The sequence below is a fragment of the Phyllostomus hastatus genome, unplaced genomic scaffold, assembly GCF_019186645.2.
Source record: "Phyllostomus hastatus isolate PE091 unplaced genomic scaffold, TTU_PhHast_1.1 phas_scaffold_60, whole genome shotgun sequence".
In the NCBI taxonomy this organism is placed as follows: domain Eukaryota; kingdom Metazoa; phylum Chordata; class Mammalia; order Chiroptera; family Phyllostomidae; genus Phyllostomus; species Phyllostomus hastatus.
Window position 1 is genome coordinate 16,832,404 of NW_025334038.1, and position 17,931 is coordinate 16,850,334.

The following is a 17,931-nucleotide window of genomic DNA, read 5'->3' on the forward strand; positions in this document are numbered from 1 at the left end:
TAAATCAATGAAAAACGACAATGCAATTTTGAAATGGAAAAAGATTTGATAAATAGTTAAAGGAGACTACAAAATGGTAAATGAACGCTTGAAAAGGTGCTGAATATTATTGTTTGTCAGAGAAATAGGAATTAAAAATCACAATGAGATACCACTCCATATACACTGCAATGACTGCAATTTAAGTGACTGACAATATCAATTATAAATTGTTAGTGAGAGTGCAAATTGATACAATTGTTTGGGAACAATGTTCAGCAACACTAAAATTAAATATACATATATCATATGACCCAGTAATTTCACTCCTGAGTACATACATCCAACAGAAATAAATGCCTATGTCCACCAAAAGACATGTGTCATAGTGGCTTTATTTATAATAGTGCCAAGCTGGAAATTACCTCAGATTCATTAACATTAAAATGGGTCAATAAATGGTGACATATTCATGCAATGAAATGCTAGCCTATAGTGAAAAAAATGAACTACTGGATCACACAATAGCATTAATGAATTTCATAGATATAATGTTCAGGGAAAGAAGTAAAAGAGTGCAAGAATACATACTATATAACCCCATTCACATGTAGTTCAAGAACATGTGGGATTAATCTACTGTGATAAAGGTCAGAACTGTGGCTGACTGGGAGGGAGCCTTGTGGAAGCTGAGATGAAAATGCTCTATATTTTGTCTGAATGGTGATTATTACATGGATGTATACATATTTAAAACATCATTGAAATGTGTACACAAGATTTGTGCACTTTATTATAAGCAAGTTATGCCTCAATTAAGAAAATAAAAGGTGTCCTCTGAGACCTTCTTTTCTGATCATATTACCATTTCCTTAGAGAATGTGGTTGAGAACCGTGATGCTAAATAAGGCATGTCATAAGCTCAGTAACAATGGTGCTAGTGGAAGGAAGAACTGTGTGCAGGGATGGCAAATATCTGTTTCAATGAGGACAGATCACTGCTTCCTTCAGGTTGGATGAAGTCCAGTGTAATTAACCTGACACTGGGTCTTTCTGGATAATGATGCCATATAGTGAGGTCAACATTGATCTCTGCTGTTAGCAGTTTAGGCACTCTGCAACAGAAGTATCTTTCTGAATCAGCCTTGATGAGGAGAAGGCATCTTACTGAACCCATGGAAAACCTCCATTCCTGACACTATGTCTGCTTTAAGCATGAGACCTTTGAACAAAGCACTAAAGCAGCTGGATAAAGGGGTCGACTGATATCCACAGAACAGGTCATCTTGTCCACCTGATACATGAAAGCCCCCTCTGAAATTGGAACTGAAAGCAGCCAATGCCCATGGGTGAATATTCATGTGGGACAAAACTACACTCACCATATATGCCCTCCCCAAAAGGCCCATGCACATTCCTCTTTCTCAGACTTCCTTGTCATCAACTCACCAGTCATAGTCTCCATATCCCAAGTTATCCAGCTAAACTGTTAGCAACCACCTTGATCAGGGTAAACTGTAACTCTGGTCATCTTTCTTGCTCAGGCAAAGTAAGCAAGCAGATGCCTTGTTCAAGGTTCTGCTCCACTGTCCTTCAGAACTACCTTGAAGTGAGGCTGAAATGTGCAGCAGTCCACTTTCCGGTGGTGGTGGGTATCATACAGAACATCTGCAAGCCAGATGAAACTCAACCTTTCTTTTCTCAATCAGCTGGACCTATGACTCTCTACACGTGATTGTGTGTATAGAGGGAGTGGTTGGAAATGTATCTGGATGCCATGGACTTTGCTTGTATCTTGAGGACCTAATTGAGCCCAAATTCAGATACAGCACTTCCACTTGATGAGGGAAGTGATATTAAGTATGCCCCATCTTACAGTTAGGAGGTGCAGACAACACCCAGTTCCTAAACAGCACTGAAGATCCAATAACAAGTCAGATGCTAGTCATTAGAGGAAATAAACTCTCATGGTTTGGGCAGAATTCAGTTCCTGATGGTTGTAGAACTGAGGTCGTGTTTCCTTGCTGGATGTCTGCCAGACTTGCACTCAGATCCTAGAGCTGACCCTGTTTAAGCAGCGGGAGGCCATGACGGATGTTTAATGGGGCCTGTGGTAGGAAGAATAATGCCCCCCAAAGATGTCTGCATCCTAATCCCAGAACCTGTAAATATGCTACCTTATGACAAGAGAGGATTTGCAGATGTGATTAAATTATGGATCTTGAGATGGAAAGATGACCCTGAGTCACCTGGGTGAGCAAACGTGGTTGTAAAGGTCCTTATAAGAGGGAGACAGGACAGTCAGAATCGAAGAGAGATTTGACGATGCTATGATGCTGGCTTTGAAGGTAGAGACAGGGACTGCAAGCCAAGGAGTGCAAGAAGCCTCTAGAAGCTGGAAAGGCAAGGAAATGGATTCTCCCCTGGAGCCTCCAGAGGAGTATAGCCTTGCCCATACCTTGACTCTGGCCCTGTAAGACCCATTTCAGACTTCTGACCTCTGGAAATCTAAGAAAATAAATTGTGCTGTTTAAGGCCACTGCATTTGTGGTATTTGTTACAGCAGCCATAGGAAACTAATAAAGGGCCCTTGGAGAATCTGCATCTGCTTGCCAAGGAAGTGCTTCAGGAGGGAGTCACTCCAGGGTATCCAGGCTGGAGAAGTGAACCTCCTTAGATGGGGCAGAGGGGTTACTTCTGTAGGCAAGGAAAGCTCAGTGGGATTTGGAGGCTCAAGTTTCTCAGATTCAGTATCTCCCAAGTGTCTCCACCCAGTTCAGGGCTTCTATTTAATACCTAGATGTCACATTAGAGACTAGCAAGGATATAAATGCATGTTGAATATAATTCTTCAATCTCCAGAACCAGACTTTGAGGCTGGTTTTGTCATACACAGTCTATGTAGTTCCCAGAGATAGGCCTTTATTTCCAAGTAGTTGAGGAAGCTCTCTTGTTTCCAGTGTTGCTTTGACAGGGTGTGACATCCGGGTGCGACCTTCTTTCCTGGCTCTCTCCAGGGAAGTTGCTCACACTCCCACAACTGTGATCTATCAGCAACACCCTGGACTCCCAGCCTTCCCTTGTAAGTTACTTTATTCCAGGCACACGCACACATGGTAACTTAAGTAACTTTTATTACCTTTCCTGTGGAATACAAACAACCCCATTTTGTACCAGTGTGAGGTCATCCCTGCCCTGAAGCCTAAACTGGCCAGAAAACCAATCTCAGATTCACATTTTTGAGGGTCAATTTTCTGAAATCTTTTCTTACACCAAATATTGTAACAGTCAGGGTTCACTAATGAAAATTGAATCCATTCTGAATATTTCAAGCATGTTGGGAGTTAGTACAAAAAAATATGTGCTTATAAAACTACAATCATACCTCAGTACTCATTGGCTTCAGAACTCATCAAACCCCATACTTGTCACATTTTGAGAAGAAAAAAATATTTCAGCACTTGGCACTTGCTCAGGACTCATTGCACTTGCTAGAACTTGTATGAGTCATGACAACGCCCAGCAAGAGAAAATACTTCATCACTCATCACTAGCTCAGTACTCATTCAGTACTCATGGGTTTCAGCACTCCTCACAACTTCCACAAAGAACTGATGATGAGTACCAAGGTACCACTGTAGTTGAAAAGCTGGAGGAATGAAAGTTAGATGACAGCGAATAGCTTCCAGGCTCACTACTAGAGAGCATGAGAGCTGTCCCCTGAGGCAGGGACATGCTGGTTACACAGCTCTGCAGCAACAGAGAAATGCAGAATCCTCACACCTGCCACAAAGTCCTCACCTGGGGAAAACCAAGAACCTAGCTGTTACCACAGCCAAAGGAAATCGTCTAAGTGTCATGAGAGTTCATCTCATTGGAGGAACATAAAGTTGTGTGTGGAACTTTCTGACAAGGAAGCCTGGAAGATGTTGATCTCAGGCTCAGGGTCCCAGCCACACAGAGGAGAGCACCATGCCAATGAACAGATGCTGACACAGACCACAATATGGCGGGGCTGAGGTGGGACTGGAGAGAGCACTCAAATCAGAAGGAGAAAGCTGACTTCTTTTCTATCCACCCCTGAGGAGATCCAAATGTTAAGATTAAAAGACACAATATAGAGAATCTGGAATTTGGGAAAAAATTCCCAAATAGGACTTTTTTGAGGGGGAGGATGCCTAAACTGTACAAAAAGTATACCAATATTATGCTGTGACTTTGAAATTTTTCTACTTGTATACAAGTGTTTGGACTCCCAAATGTCTAACACTGGAGTAAACTAATATCTCATTCCGTAAACAAGACAAAGTCCTAAGGTGTCAGCCCCTGCATCCCTGTCCCCTCAGAGTCGTCAGAAATGGCTCTCAAAACAGACATCTGAATATGACCACTCCCGTGAACTGAGCTTGGACAACCTGCTTCTAACTCAGTCATTTAATGGCATGTGCTCTTGCTGCACTTGGAGATGCTGTGAAGGGATCACTTCAGAAACCAGTATTCTGGAGGAAATCTCATCATGGGGGCACAGGCACTTTCATGCCTTCCAAATCCCCAGCTCTCATGGGTTTTTAGACCAGTTAACTTCCTTCCTCTACTCTTCTGCTGAAGAAATAGAACTCCCCCAAAAAACAGGTTTCTGCTCACCTCTGGCTCAAAGGACAGACCTCCTAAAATCTGACAATTGCACGGTCTCTCTTCCGCTTTCCCTCCACTTTCTTCCCAGAGAGGACAGAGCTGACCCTCCTTTCTCTCCTAACACCACCATACAAGCCTCTCTCCAAACAAAAGGAACCCTCCCACCTCTCAAACCTCAATAACCAGACAAACAAGCAAGCAAAATACAACCAGAGACATTGAAGTGAAGAACAAACTGACAGTAACCAGAAAGGAGAGGAAAGAAGGATAATAGGGGATAAGAGGGGAAGGGCTGTTCAGGAACATGTAAAAAGGACATATGGACAAAGCCAAAGGGGTAGGACTGAGGATGGGAGGCAAAGATGGGTGGTCGGGAGTGGTGTGGTGGGGTGAAAATGGAGACAACTGTACTTGAACAACAAAAATAAATAAATAAAAACCCTCAATAACCAAACCACACAGCCCAAGTTGCTCTTCCCAGGGGATGGAAGCCCAGAAATATTAGCCTCCCTCGCCTAGTAGCAGCCTCAAAAGTCACAGCTGAGATCAAGTGCAGACGAATGAAAAGCACTCTGTGGTTCCCAGTGGCCTAGCTAGTCCAGGCCTTGGCTCCCTCCCACCTGCTATCCACCCCTCCCACATACACTGCTCTCCTTTCAGGTCAGGCTCCTGGCTGGCCTTCACTGCTCATCCAGAAACTTCATTTGCCATGAGACCGAAGATATCTGGCCCTTGGCCACCCTACCCCAAACCTCACCATTCCTCTGGAGCCTCATTTCCCTGGTATTCTGGACACAGCCACTGCCTGAAGCATGTTTTACATGGAACTAGAAAACCCTCAGTTCCAAATCAGTAATAGGCCCCACATCCAAAGGCAATGAAGTTGATCATCTTTGGTCCTCGAATGCTGTCTAATTTTAGGTCCTTAACACTGATGATCCGTGACGGCACCTGCTGATCTCAGGCTAACTGGCTGAGGGCAGTTAGCCTGAGGGAATGAACCCAGTGGGACCTGCAGGTCTCAAGTCTTAGCAATTAATCACTACTTTAGCTCACATATACCCTCTTCATCTCCATGGTCAAATGAAATTTTTTTAAATAATGAGGGAATATTTATTTTGTAAATATTTTTTATTTTTAAGTATATTTTATTGATTATGCTATTATAGTTGTCCCATTTTTTTCTCCCCTTTATCCCCATCCACCCTGCATCCCCTCCCACCAGTATTCTCCCCCTTAGTTCATGTCCATGGGTTGAACATGTAAGTTCTTTGGCTTCTCCATTTCCTATACAAAATAAAACTTCCCTGTCTATTTTGTACCTACCATCTATGCTACTTATTCCCTGTACCTTCCCCCGCATTCTCCTCCCTCTTCCTCCTCCCCGCTGACAACCCTCCATGTGATCTCCATTTCTGTGACTGTTCCTGTTCTAGTTGTTTGCTTAGTTTTGGGGATTTTTTTTTTTAGGTTCAGTTGTTGATAGTTGTCAGTTTGTTGTCATTTTATTGTTCATAGTTTTGATCTTCTTTTTCTTAAATAAGTCCCTTTAACATTTCATGTAATAATGGCTTGCTGATGATGAATTCCTCTAGCTTTACTTTGTCTGGGGAGGACTTTATCTGCCCTTCCATTCTAAATGAAAGCTTTGCTGGATAGAGCAATCTTAGATGTAGGTCCTTGCCTTTCATGACTTGGAATAGTTCTTTCCATCCCCCTCTTGCTTGTAAGGTTTCTTTTCAGAAATCAGCCTATAGCCTTATGGGATCCTTTGTAAGCAACTCTCTCATTTTCTCTTGCTGCTTTTAAGATTCTCTCCTTATGAGAGAATCTTATTCTCTTAGTCTTGGGAAATGTAATTATGATGTATCTTGGTGTGTTCCTCCATGGGTTCAACTTCTTTGGGACTCTTTGAGCTTCCTGGACTTCCTGGAAGTCTATTTCCTTTGCCAGATTGGGGATGTTTTCCTTCATTATTTGTTTAAATAAGTTTTCAATTTCTTGCTCTTCCTCTTCTCCTCCTGGCACCCCTATGATTTGGATGTTGGGACCTTTAAAGTCATCCCAGAGGTTCCTAATCCTCTCCTCACTTTTTTTTGAATTCTTGTTTTTTCAGTCTGTTCCAGTTGAATATGTATTTCTTCCTTATATTCCAAATAATTGATCTGAATCCTAGTTTCCTTCCCTTCATTGTTGGTTCCCTGTATATTTTGCTTTATTTCACTTTGCATAGCCTTCATTTTTTTCCTCTATTTTGCGACCATACTCAACCATTTCTGTGAGCATCCTGATTACCAGTGTTTTGAACTCAGCATCTGATAGGTTGGCTATCTCCTGGTCACTTAGTTCTTTTTCTGGAGTTTTGATCTGTTCTTCAATTTGAGCCATATTTCTTTGTCCTGGAACACCTGTTAGATTGTTAGGGGTGGAGGTGTAGGTATTCACCAGGGTGGGGCAAACCAGGTTGCTACTTGGTGTTGCTGTATGTGGGGGGAGGGGTCAGAGGGGGAACAATTGCTCCACTCTTGCCCCACTTACAGTCATTTTCCCCACTACCCACAAGCAAATGGGGTCCTTCTGGTGCTAACTCCAGGGTGGGTGGGTTTGTGTACATTCTAGGACCGTGTAGGTCTCTCTGATGTACTCTCCTGTGAACCTGGGAGTTTACCCACTGCCACAACCCCCACAAGTTTTTAATACCAGAGGTTCTGAGGCTTTAGTTTTCCATGTTGGAACCCTGAGTTGCAAGATCTGTCTCACTCCCCATTTGTTCCTCCCAACTTATCCACAGGTGAACATGGGACCCCCTGATCTGCCACCTCGCCCACCCAGTCCACCACCTTGCCACACATTCTCTCCACCCAGTTGCCTGTCTCCACCTCTCATACCAGTCTGGATGAATGTTTCTTCTTTAAGCCTTGGTTGTTGGACTTTCATACAGCTTGATTTTTCTGGCAATTCATGTTGCTTTTTGTTTTTAAATTTATTGTTGCCCTTCTTTTGGTTATGCAAAGAAGCGAAGCATATCTACCTATGCCTCCATCTTGGCCTGAAGTCCAAAATGAGGAAAAATTTAAAGAAAAGGTTTAGGTTGAACAAAGAGGAAAATTTTAGGTGTTTTTATCTTTCCACACTCCTACTCTGCTTTTTTTTTTTTTTTGAACTAGAGTGTTCCCTCTTCCCACCCAGAAGAGACAGCCTCAACACTGTTGTTTCCATGGCACACTCCTGCCCCTCTCCCAGAGCAGGAGTCACACCTGAGATGGAAACACCTTTGCCCAAGGCATGGTCACCACTGGGACACACACAACTGTGTTCATCTTGGTCCCTACCAGGCCTGGAACAAAAGCCAGCATGCCTACTTCATAGAAGACCAACCCTGGCATAGAAACAAGTCTGCCTGACCCAGAGATCACTGCCACTGGCACAGCATTAGCGCTCCTGCCCATGGCATGGGAACCCCACTAGGCTCAGATGCTACATCACTGGAATAGGCAACCCTCCTCCATCCATCATCACTCATGGAGGAAATAGACACAAACCTCATAACCTCCATCTAGTTTAGTGTTGGGAACCACCCTGACTGGTTTCAGGAGCTGTAACACTGCTCCTCCCATGGCTAAGGCTGACCTTCAGACCAGAAGCCACTAAGGAGACAGAGCTTATCTCCATAGCAGGGGCACCACTTCTGCTCCTTTTCCTTCACCCTGCCTGTCCCCCAATGCTTTATCAGTTAGCCAATGACGGGTAAGATTCCTCAAGGGAGGAATGATCTAAGACAGGCACAATCATGGGGAGGCCTCAGGGAAGGACTTGGGGGGCTATAGCAAAAGGGGGTGATGGACCCTTGCTCCTCAGCTTTGACATAGCCTGAGTCCTCATTCTGTCTGCAAGAAGTCTCCTAATCTCTTGGCTGCCTTACTTCCCCTGCCTGACTTAAGACTGAAACAATGACAGAGGGCAGTGCAGCCCTGTGCTGGAAAGGGCAGGTTCCCCAGATGATCAGGCTTGAGAAAAAATACATAAAATCCTGTGAAAACTGTTTTGCTAAGAATGCTTTCAACTAAATGATAAGGGTCCCAGCAGTAAATAAGTTTGTTTCCCAAAGTTTTGTAGCCCTTTAGCCAACAGACCCTGACTCAGAATAAGCCCTTGTAATTCTTTGTATGCTATCTATTGTTTGATCCTTACTGCCTGACAATGATTAATGAGCTTTACCTGTATTCCTGTGCAAATTGAACCCAATAAATGCCTGTCAAGACAAGGGCACATGGAGCTCTCCTCTTGTGAGAGTGGCCAGGCTTCTCTGAGGCACTTTCCCCTTGAGAGAGTAGCCGTGCCATCCTTTCTCCTCCACAAGACTCGGTATTCCATGTGAATTTATCTCATATCTCATCCACAATGCCACGGACACTGCAGGGCAGTGTCTGTGTCAGTTCAGTACCCTAGGACAGAAGCAGCCACTCCTGTTTCAGATAAGGCCAGAATAGGACAAAATTGTTACTGGGGAGACCTGAATTTGGGGATCCCCCTGTGTTGCGTGGGTCACCGGCCAGCAGTGATCACGGAACACTGTGGATGGCTTGTCAAAACTCGAGAAAAACATACACAGAGACAACCAGGTCCCGTGGGGGAATAGGAACAGCAGGGGCACTCCTCACGTGGGAAGCGCCTTGGCCACCCTCTCTCCTGGAGGGCACCATGGCCACCCTCCCTGGTGGGGACAGCGCATCCTTCCCCCTCGGAGAGGCTTTTTATTGGTTTCATTTGTATAAGAATTCAGGTAAAAGCTCATTACTCATTGCTAGGAAGTAAGGATCAAACAATAGATAACAAGGAAGTCTGAGGGTCTATTTTGAGTCAGGGTCAAAGAGCTGTAAGACTTTGAGGAACAAACTAACTTCCTCCTTGGACCTTTATCATTCAACTGAGAGCATTCTAAACAAAGAAGGTTTCACAGGAATTTACATGTTCTTTCTTAGTCCTGATCACCCAGGGAACCCACCCTTTTCAGCACAGAGCTGCACCACCCTGTCATTGTTTCAGGCTTAGGTGGAGCAAGGGAACTAAGGCAACCAAGAGATGAGGAGATTTTCTCCCAGACAACGAGGACTCAGGCTATGTCAAAGCCAAGGATCGAGGGTCCATCACCCCCTTTTGCTGTAGCCCCTAAAGCCCTTTCCTTTGGGGGCCTCCCACGTGATCGTGCCTGTCTTAGATTGTTCCCCCCTTGGGGAATCTTACCTGTCTTTGGCTAACTGACCAAGCTTTGGGGTTCAGTTATGAATGAAGCGGCAAAAGCAGCACTCCTGCCAGGGAGATAAGCTTTTGTCTCCTTGCTGGCTTATGGTTCCAAGGGTGTTCCCTTAGCCTTAGCCTAGGTGGGGGTTACAGCTTCTGATACCAGGCAGGTCAGTTCCCAACACCCCTCCTCAGTTCTTGTATTTCTCCTGAAAGATAAATTCAGGCAAGAGACAATACATATAATGGCAATGAGTAAGTCTATTTATGAAATTCACTTGAGCACAAAGCTGCAGGCGGGCACCCAGCTAGTCTGAATGCCCCAACTATTCAGATTGTAGGAGTTTTACCCTTGTAGCCAGATTCTAGGTTTCCCCTCCTCCTCTCTTCTCCAGACCTTTGAATTAATTTACAGTTTGAAAAGTTTTCTTTCCCAGATAGTGGAAATGATACACAGAATTTCAAAGGCTGCCCTCCTTCTGTGTTATCATAGTTTCTGTTGTGATTTTCAGAACACTTGGCAATCTTATCTGATTGGGTTAATGACTGCTGGATTAATGTATGGGACACGTCTTCCTCCCCGCTCCCTGCCTTGGTTTGCTATTTATTCTGCCTAACATGCCCCCTTCAAGTGACACCATCCAAATGCTTTTGGAGTGCTGAAGGTCAAAGGTCAGTTTTCTGTATCTACTTCCAGCTGATTAGGATCATGGAGCTGGTTCTGGGACAGTGTTATTTGTTCCCTCTCTGGGCAGGTAAGGTTTCGGGTTTTGTATGGAATATGTCTGCAACCTATTCCAAGGGGTTAAGGGGTATGCTTAAATATTCCAATCATTTGGCCATTTGCAGGCAGATTGTTGCTAGCCTGAAAGACACAAACTGGACAAGGATATTAAAAATACAAGGTCCAAAAAGGAGTAAAAGAAATAGGGACATCAAAGGACCTAGAAGGAGTCATATACAAGATTTCCATGCCTAGAAACTGGACCAGGAATTCTACCCTTGCTCAGCCTGGGCCTGGAGCTCCCTGGCCTCATCTAAAAAGTCATGAATGTGATTTTGAACTTGGACTGTTTGGCTAACCCCAAAACAGCATTCTTCCTGGAGCATGATGCAGATGCCTGCTTGGGCAGAAGCTAGTATATCTAATCTACACTGACTTTGAAGAACTACAGCTGCTAAGGAATTAATTTGAGCATGGATGGTAAAAAGGGAAGCTGCAACTTCAGTGTTGAGTTAGGTGATTTCTAAAGAGAGATTTACATACACATTATTTACAGAAATGGTTCCAGTAGTTCTAGTGGCAATTCCTGCCAGTGAGCTGATTCCTATTAAAATTGGAATTAGGGGCACTTCCATCTTAGATACTCTGTGAGTGGTGCTCAAGGGGATGTGTATAGGGACTGTAATATCTGCAACAGATATAGTGGGTAAAACATACCCGAGGGTACAAAGCCCCATCCAACTGGTAGACAGGCCTTGATATACCAGATTCTCCAAATACAATAAAATCCCCTCTGAGGGGGAAGGCATCCTGATATATAATAGATATAAGAGCTGGTATGATTGTTACCATAGTTCCCCACCCCCCAGAAATATGACTTGGCAAAGGCTGCTGCTGTAAGGGGGCTAAAACAGGGGGTGTTATTGTGGGAAGTGTTGTTGGTTTTATTCCCCCAAAACATATCATGTCACTTGGTGTTAATAAAGCATTTCCTTAAGGGATCAGCTGTCTATTCCTACACTTCCCCAATAGGAGTTGGCCATTAAAGCCAGGTGGGAGTAATGCAGGGGCCTTCCCAGGAAGAAACCTCCAGAATAGTAATGCCTCAGAGAGATTGATATATTTGGCAGAGGTGTGAGGTGAATGGATTGTGGGGGAGGGTAGAGTATTCCATAAGTGGTAGAGTATTCCATTGTCAAAAGGTATTTGAACAGTAAGTTGCAAGATGTGTTACTTAGAGACCCTACCGGGTACCCATGATCAAACCTAGAGGAGTGAAGGCAAAGCGGGGCTTGGATTCTGAGGTTGACCCTATAATAGGGTGAGTGAGACCCTCTTTGGTAATAGATACAAATAAGTCTTGGTGTCCAGAAGAACTTGAATAGTACATGAACCCCTGTGTTTGGGCCCAGAGTTGTAAAGAAGCTGGTCATGCCTCCCCAGATTGGCCTGGAGCCTGCAGACATATCCAACAAGAGTCATTGTAAAGAGTACAAGTATTAGTTAGTAGGTTAACTGCTGTCTGTAGGGGCTTAATAAAGAGAGGTATTGATTAGCAGTGTTGTAATAGGGAATATCAAGGTCCCCAAAATGGGGAAAACCCTCACTAACATGGCTGAGGGAGGGGGAAGCAAAGGACAACCATTGACAGTTGCCTGCATGTCATCAACAGCTGGCTAGCTTCATAGACTGTTAAGTAGCTGTGGCAGGCATTCAGAGCCAGGGAGATAGGTGTGACTCTAACCCATGATGCAGCTGGGAGGTAGTCCCTGAGCTACAGTGCTTGTACAAGAGCAGGAAGTTAGTTTCCCTGTGTCACAGGGACAAGCTTGTCTGGACTAAAAATGGCAGCCAAGAAAGGCAAAAGAAGCTGGAGTACCGACAGATGTAACCCTTTATTGGAGGAGTCAGAAATGGGGTTATGAAGGAGGAGCAGGGTGAGGATTTAAACCCAAGCATGGGGCAGCCATTCTCTCACTTATCTATATGAGGGTCTCTGCCATGCAGCTTAGAAAGGGGCAGAAAAAGGAGAATGTAGCAGCCCGCCATTTGGGGTCTTGGCCATGCAGTTTGAAAGGATGCAGAAGGACCCTCCTTACCAGCCCACCATGAGGAGGGTCCATGCTGTTTTGGATTAAGAGCACAAGCCTAGCCAAGTACAAATTACTGGGAGAAGCCAGGAGTGCTGAAGTGAGATGAGGGGAGTGCTAACATGCAGATTTCAGGGCTTTTTTTTTTTTTTCCTGAAAGATGGTACCTCAAACTAGCATATTCTGAAAAGTGGCCTGATTTTACAAAAGGGAGGCTGGAGTGTGTTTGTTTGTGGGTGTTACTTTTGTTGTTTCTAAAGGAAGTGGGATTTAATGGCAGAATTCCACCATTGTTCTAAATCTGTGTAACTTTTCATTAAATAGTTCCTTTCTTTTTCATAAGACTCTGGTATTGGGAGTCACAGTTGTCTGTCTGTCTGTTTGTTTGTTTGTTTGTTTGTGTGTGTGTGTGTGTGTGTGTGTTTTGGTGGCAGGCAGTAGAATCCAATGGTTCTGTTTCAGTGTGAGTTTAAGGTGAAGTAAGAAGAAGATAGTCCATGGCACAATTTTGATCAGTTCTGCCATTGTTTTAAGGTTTACCAAGGAAGTGATTTCATACAGAAGGAAATAAGGAAGTCCTCGTGCAAAAATTTAGTATTATAAATAAAATCCCAAGAAGGGTAACTACCCCAAAACAAAGGTGATTTTAAGTCTTATTATCATTTTTTACTTATCTTGTCTCCTAAACAGCAGCTTCAAGTCTTCAAAAGGTTCACAAGTCCAGTTGTCCCTTTGTTTTTTGTCTCCTGGTCTGCTGAATGATAGGTTTCTCCCTGGAATAATAAACCCAACTAGCTATTCCAGGAACTTTGACTGCCGTGGGGGTTGAAAGAATGACTATATGAGTTCCCTTTCAGTTTGGGGCTAGTTGTACTGCTGGTGATCCTTCCTTCCAGGTCTTAGTTAAAACCTGGGATCCCAGCTCATATAATGGAATCAAGGTAGAGTCTCGAATTTCTGTTGGAATTTGGCTAGAGAGGTGACAAACTGAAGGGTCTGATCTAAGTTCTTCATCTAAGAGAATGTCTGTTAACTATGAAGGGCTGGCCACAAAGAGTCTCAAACGGGCTAAGTCCTAACAATAGAGTTGGACTTATACTTAATAGGGAAAAAGAAAGCATTTATAGCCAATTTTGATGAGTTTCCTGACATAATTTTTTGTTATTGCCCTTTTGAGCATTTGGTTTGCCCCTTCAACCTTTCCTGAGGATTGGGGTCTCCAGGCTGAATGCAAATGCCAAACGATGCCTAAGGCTCTACTAACCCTTTGGACTATATATGAGGTGAAAGCCATTGTCACTTTGTAAGGATTGGGGGAGTCCAAATCAAGAGATTAATTCTTTTAGTAACACTTTGGCAACTTCTTGTGCCCTTTCTGTTTTGTTAGGGAATGCTTCAGTCTACTCTGTGAAGGTGTCTACAAGAACTAGTAGATACTTGTATCCCTTACATAGAGGCATTTGGGTAAAATCAAGTCACCATCTTCCCAAGGATAGGTGCCCCTTCTTTGTACTGCCTCTATTAACTGTGGGTGCCTTGAGCCTTGGGAATTATTGGTAGCACAAAGGGGGCAATTTTTACTTACTCTCTGAAAGTTTTCTGCAATCTCTTTCCAGTAAATATCCTTCCACATATTTGGGCTAATTTGTGCCTTCCAAAATGACAGGAATTGGGTATGCCTTTTATAACTTTTCATTGAATTCCTCATGGGAGAGGTAAAAGGCCATCTCTTTGATACCATCCCCATTTATCCGCATTATATCCATGCTGTTTAGCCCAATCTATTTCCTCTTTGTTATAGTAAGGCAAATATTTCTTTAAGTTTACCATAGGAATAAGGGCTCCCATAGTAATTTCCCTTTTTATAGCAGAATTCTTGGCTGTATTATCTGCAAAATTGTTTCCCTGGGCAATTTCATCTGTTCCTTTTTGGTGTCCCTTGCAGTGAATTATTGTTTATTCCTGGAGCAAGCTCACAGCCTCTAGGAGTTGTAGGATATAGGGTTCATACTTTATTGGTCCCTGTTTTGCATTTACATATTGTCTTGTTGACAGGAGAGACCTGGTTCTTCTTGCTGACACATGTAAAGAATTACATATCAGCAAATCTAGTAGTATGTAATCAGTTTATTAGTGGCCTGTTCCCATGGAAGAGAACAGGACTGGGTAGAGTAGGGGGTGAAAGGCAGTTTCAGGGCAAATTCAGGGTTAGAAAAGCAAGAGAGGCTGGAGACCAGGGTGGCAAGCCCCTGGGCAGCCTGAGGCTGGGTGGCCAGAGGCCCTGTGGCCCAAGAGCCAAGAGCCCCTGAGAGAGAGAGACAGACAGAGAGAGAGAGAGAGAGAGAGAGAGAGAGAGAGAGAGAGAGAGAGAGAGTCCTTTATTCTCAGGACTTACATAGTTGGTGGGATAGGAGGGGGAAAAAGTTACATATTGATTAATAGGTAAATGTGGCACCAGCTTTCCTGGGAATGTGACTATCCAAACTTAGGGATGTGTGAGGGTCTATTGGCCTGAATCCTTATCTTGCTCCAGACTCCATTTAGTCATCTTGTTGTAAAACAAATACGTGACAGGAGGCAGTTAATTAAAATTGGTGCACTTTCCAAAGTTATTTATAGGCTCTTTCTTTGGGCACCGGGGACCCCTTCCCACATTCAGGCCTTGGGGTGAAAGTACAGTTTCAAGGCTTTCTTTCCCAGATAGTGGAAATGTTACATAGAATTTCAAGGACTTTCCTTCTTTCTTGCTAACATACTGTTTCTTGTGATGTTGGAACACCTGGCAATATTATCAGATCAGGCTCAGGACTGCTGAGTTAGCATGTGAGACTTGTCTCCTTCTTCCTCCCTGCCTCAGTTTACTATTTATTCTACCTAATTGGTAAAAGGTGTTTCCTGGCAATCAGGGTGATAAATGCTGGCCAGTGACAGTATTGTAGTCTCAGAGTTTTTCTTATGCTGTTTCCTGCCTCATTCTCTCCTTCCAAATAACTGCATGAGCATGTAGTGTTAAAAATACCTACTTACAATGAGTATATATATTTAGTTTCTTATTTTTCCTAATTCCAGGGCTCTTGTGAGGGCTATTTGCTAATTGTTTTGAGATTCCTGGAGGCAATGCTTGAGCCTCCACAATTGCATAGTGGGACACTATTGCATGTCCAGTATAATGTACCCTATGCCTCATGAAACTACTTTCATCTAAGAACAAGATTCCATCTGAATTTTGGAGTGGCTGTTCATTTAGATCTGGTCTGCTGGCATAAACTTGATTTATGATTTCACAATAACTGTGTGTAATCTCCATATTTGGGGCAGACATTAAGGTTGCTTGATTTAGGACAGAGCAGGTTTCTATTTTTACCTGTGGGTTTTCTATCAGGATAACCAGGCATTATAATATGTGGCTATTAATCAGCCAGTGAGGTCCTTTAATATTGAATAATGGGACAATTTGGTGGGAAGTATATAGAGTTATATCTTGTCCTAATGATATATTTTTATCCCCTCTCCCCCACCCCAGGTTTTAGAGAAATTGACCAGAGACCATACACTTCCGGGCTTCAGGTGGCACGTGCCCACACCTGGACCGGGGAAGACCCCACAACCTAGGCATGTGTCCTGACCGTGAATCAAACCCACAGCCTTTTGGTTACAGGATGATGCTCCAACCACTTAGCCATACTAGACAGAGCTGTCCTAATAATATCTTAAGTGCTTCTTCTAGAAGTGAAGCTGCTGCTGCTATTGCTCTGAGGCAGTATGGCCAGCCTCAGGCTATGGCATCTAATTCTTTTGAAAAATAACCTACAGGCCTTTTAGTGGGTCCTAGGGTCTGAGTAAGGACCCTTAATGCTATTTCCTGTTTTTTATTAACACAATTTGTGTAGTTGGATGGGTTTCTCTAAATCTGGCAGACTTAGGGCTGGTGCCTACATGAAAGCTTCCTTTAATTGCTCAAAAGCCCTCTGTTGTTACTTTTCCCAGTATAAGTTAGTTGGTCCCTGTTGACTATTTTCCTTTAAGACTTTGTAGAGGGGTCTGACCTTTTCTCCATATTCTAAAATCCACAATCTGCAATATCCTGTCAATCCTAAGAATGCTCCAAGCTGTTTCTGAGTGGTGGGCTCAGGGAGACCTAAACTGGCCTGTGTCTTATTTGATGATAGCATTTTCCCCCCAGGGGTAAGATCTAAATATTCTACTTTTTGTTGTAGTATTTGAACCTTATCCTTAAATACCTTCTACCCATGTCTGCCAGAAATTTTAGAGTCTGTATTTCATGTTTATGGCCTAGTTCCTTCATGGGGGAATAGATAAGTAGGTCATCAACATACTGGATCACTAGGCCATCCCCCGCAAGTGGCAGGTCCCTCAAGTCCTCTGCTAATGCTTATGCAAATAAATGAGGGCTATCCCTAAATCCTTGAGGGAGGACAGTCCAGGTTTGTTGTTGCTCTGTTCCTGCCAATCTGTCCATTCAAAAGTGAATAGCAATGGACAAAGTGGGTCCAAGAGAATGCAGAAGAAAGTATCTTTTAAATCCAGCACAAAGAACCATCAGGTTTGGGAGGGAATTTGTCCCAGGATAATATAAGGGTTAGGCACCACTGGATATATAGGGATTATGGCCTCATTAACTGCCCTTAGGTTTCAAACTAATCTGTATGTTGCATCTTTCTTCTTCACAGGTAAACTGGGAGTGTTACAGGGAGAATTACAAGCTAATAATAATCCATGATTTAGGAATATAGTGATGATTTTCTGTAGCCCCTCCCTGGCCTCTGAATTTATGGGATATTGCCTTCTATTTAAAAAATTGGTTGGATCCTTAAATTTGATCAGAACCAGTTTGGCTCTATAAGCTCATCCTGGAATTTCTGTTGCCGAGACTTGGGAGTTAAGTTCTTGTTCCTTATCTATATTAGTGTCAATTGATCCTCTTTTAATGAATAATGCCACAATGGGAGCAGGTTCCTCAGTGTCTATAGAAAAAATTACATGAGTCCTAACTTTACTTAAAATATCTCTGCCTAACAGTGGAGTAGAGCATTCTATAATGACTAAAAATTGATGTGCAAATGTGGCCATTACTCCAAAACAATTTAAGGATGGAGTAAAAGGTCTTGCCTAGAGCATGCCATCTAGTCGTTGTATAATAGTATTATCAGAAGAGAGGGGTCCCTAATAGGAGGTCAATACAGAGAAGGTGGCTCCTGTATCTAAAAGAAAATTAGTATGCATTCTTGCCACTTCAAGGGT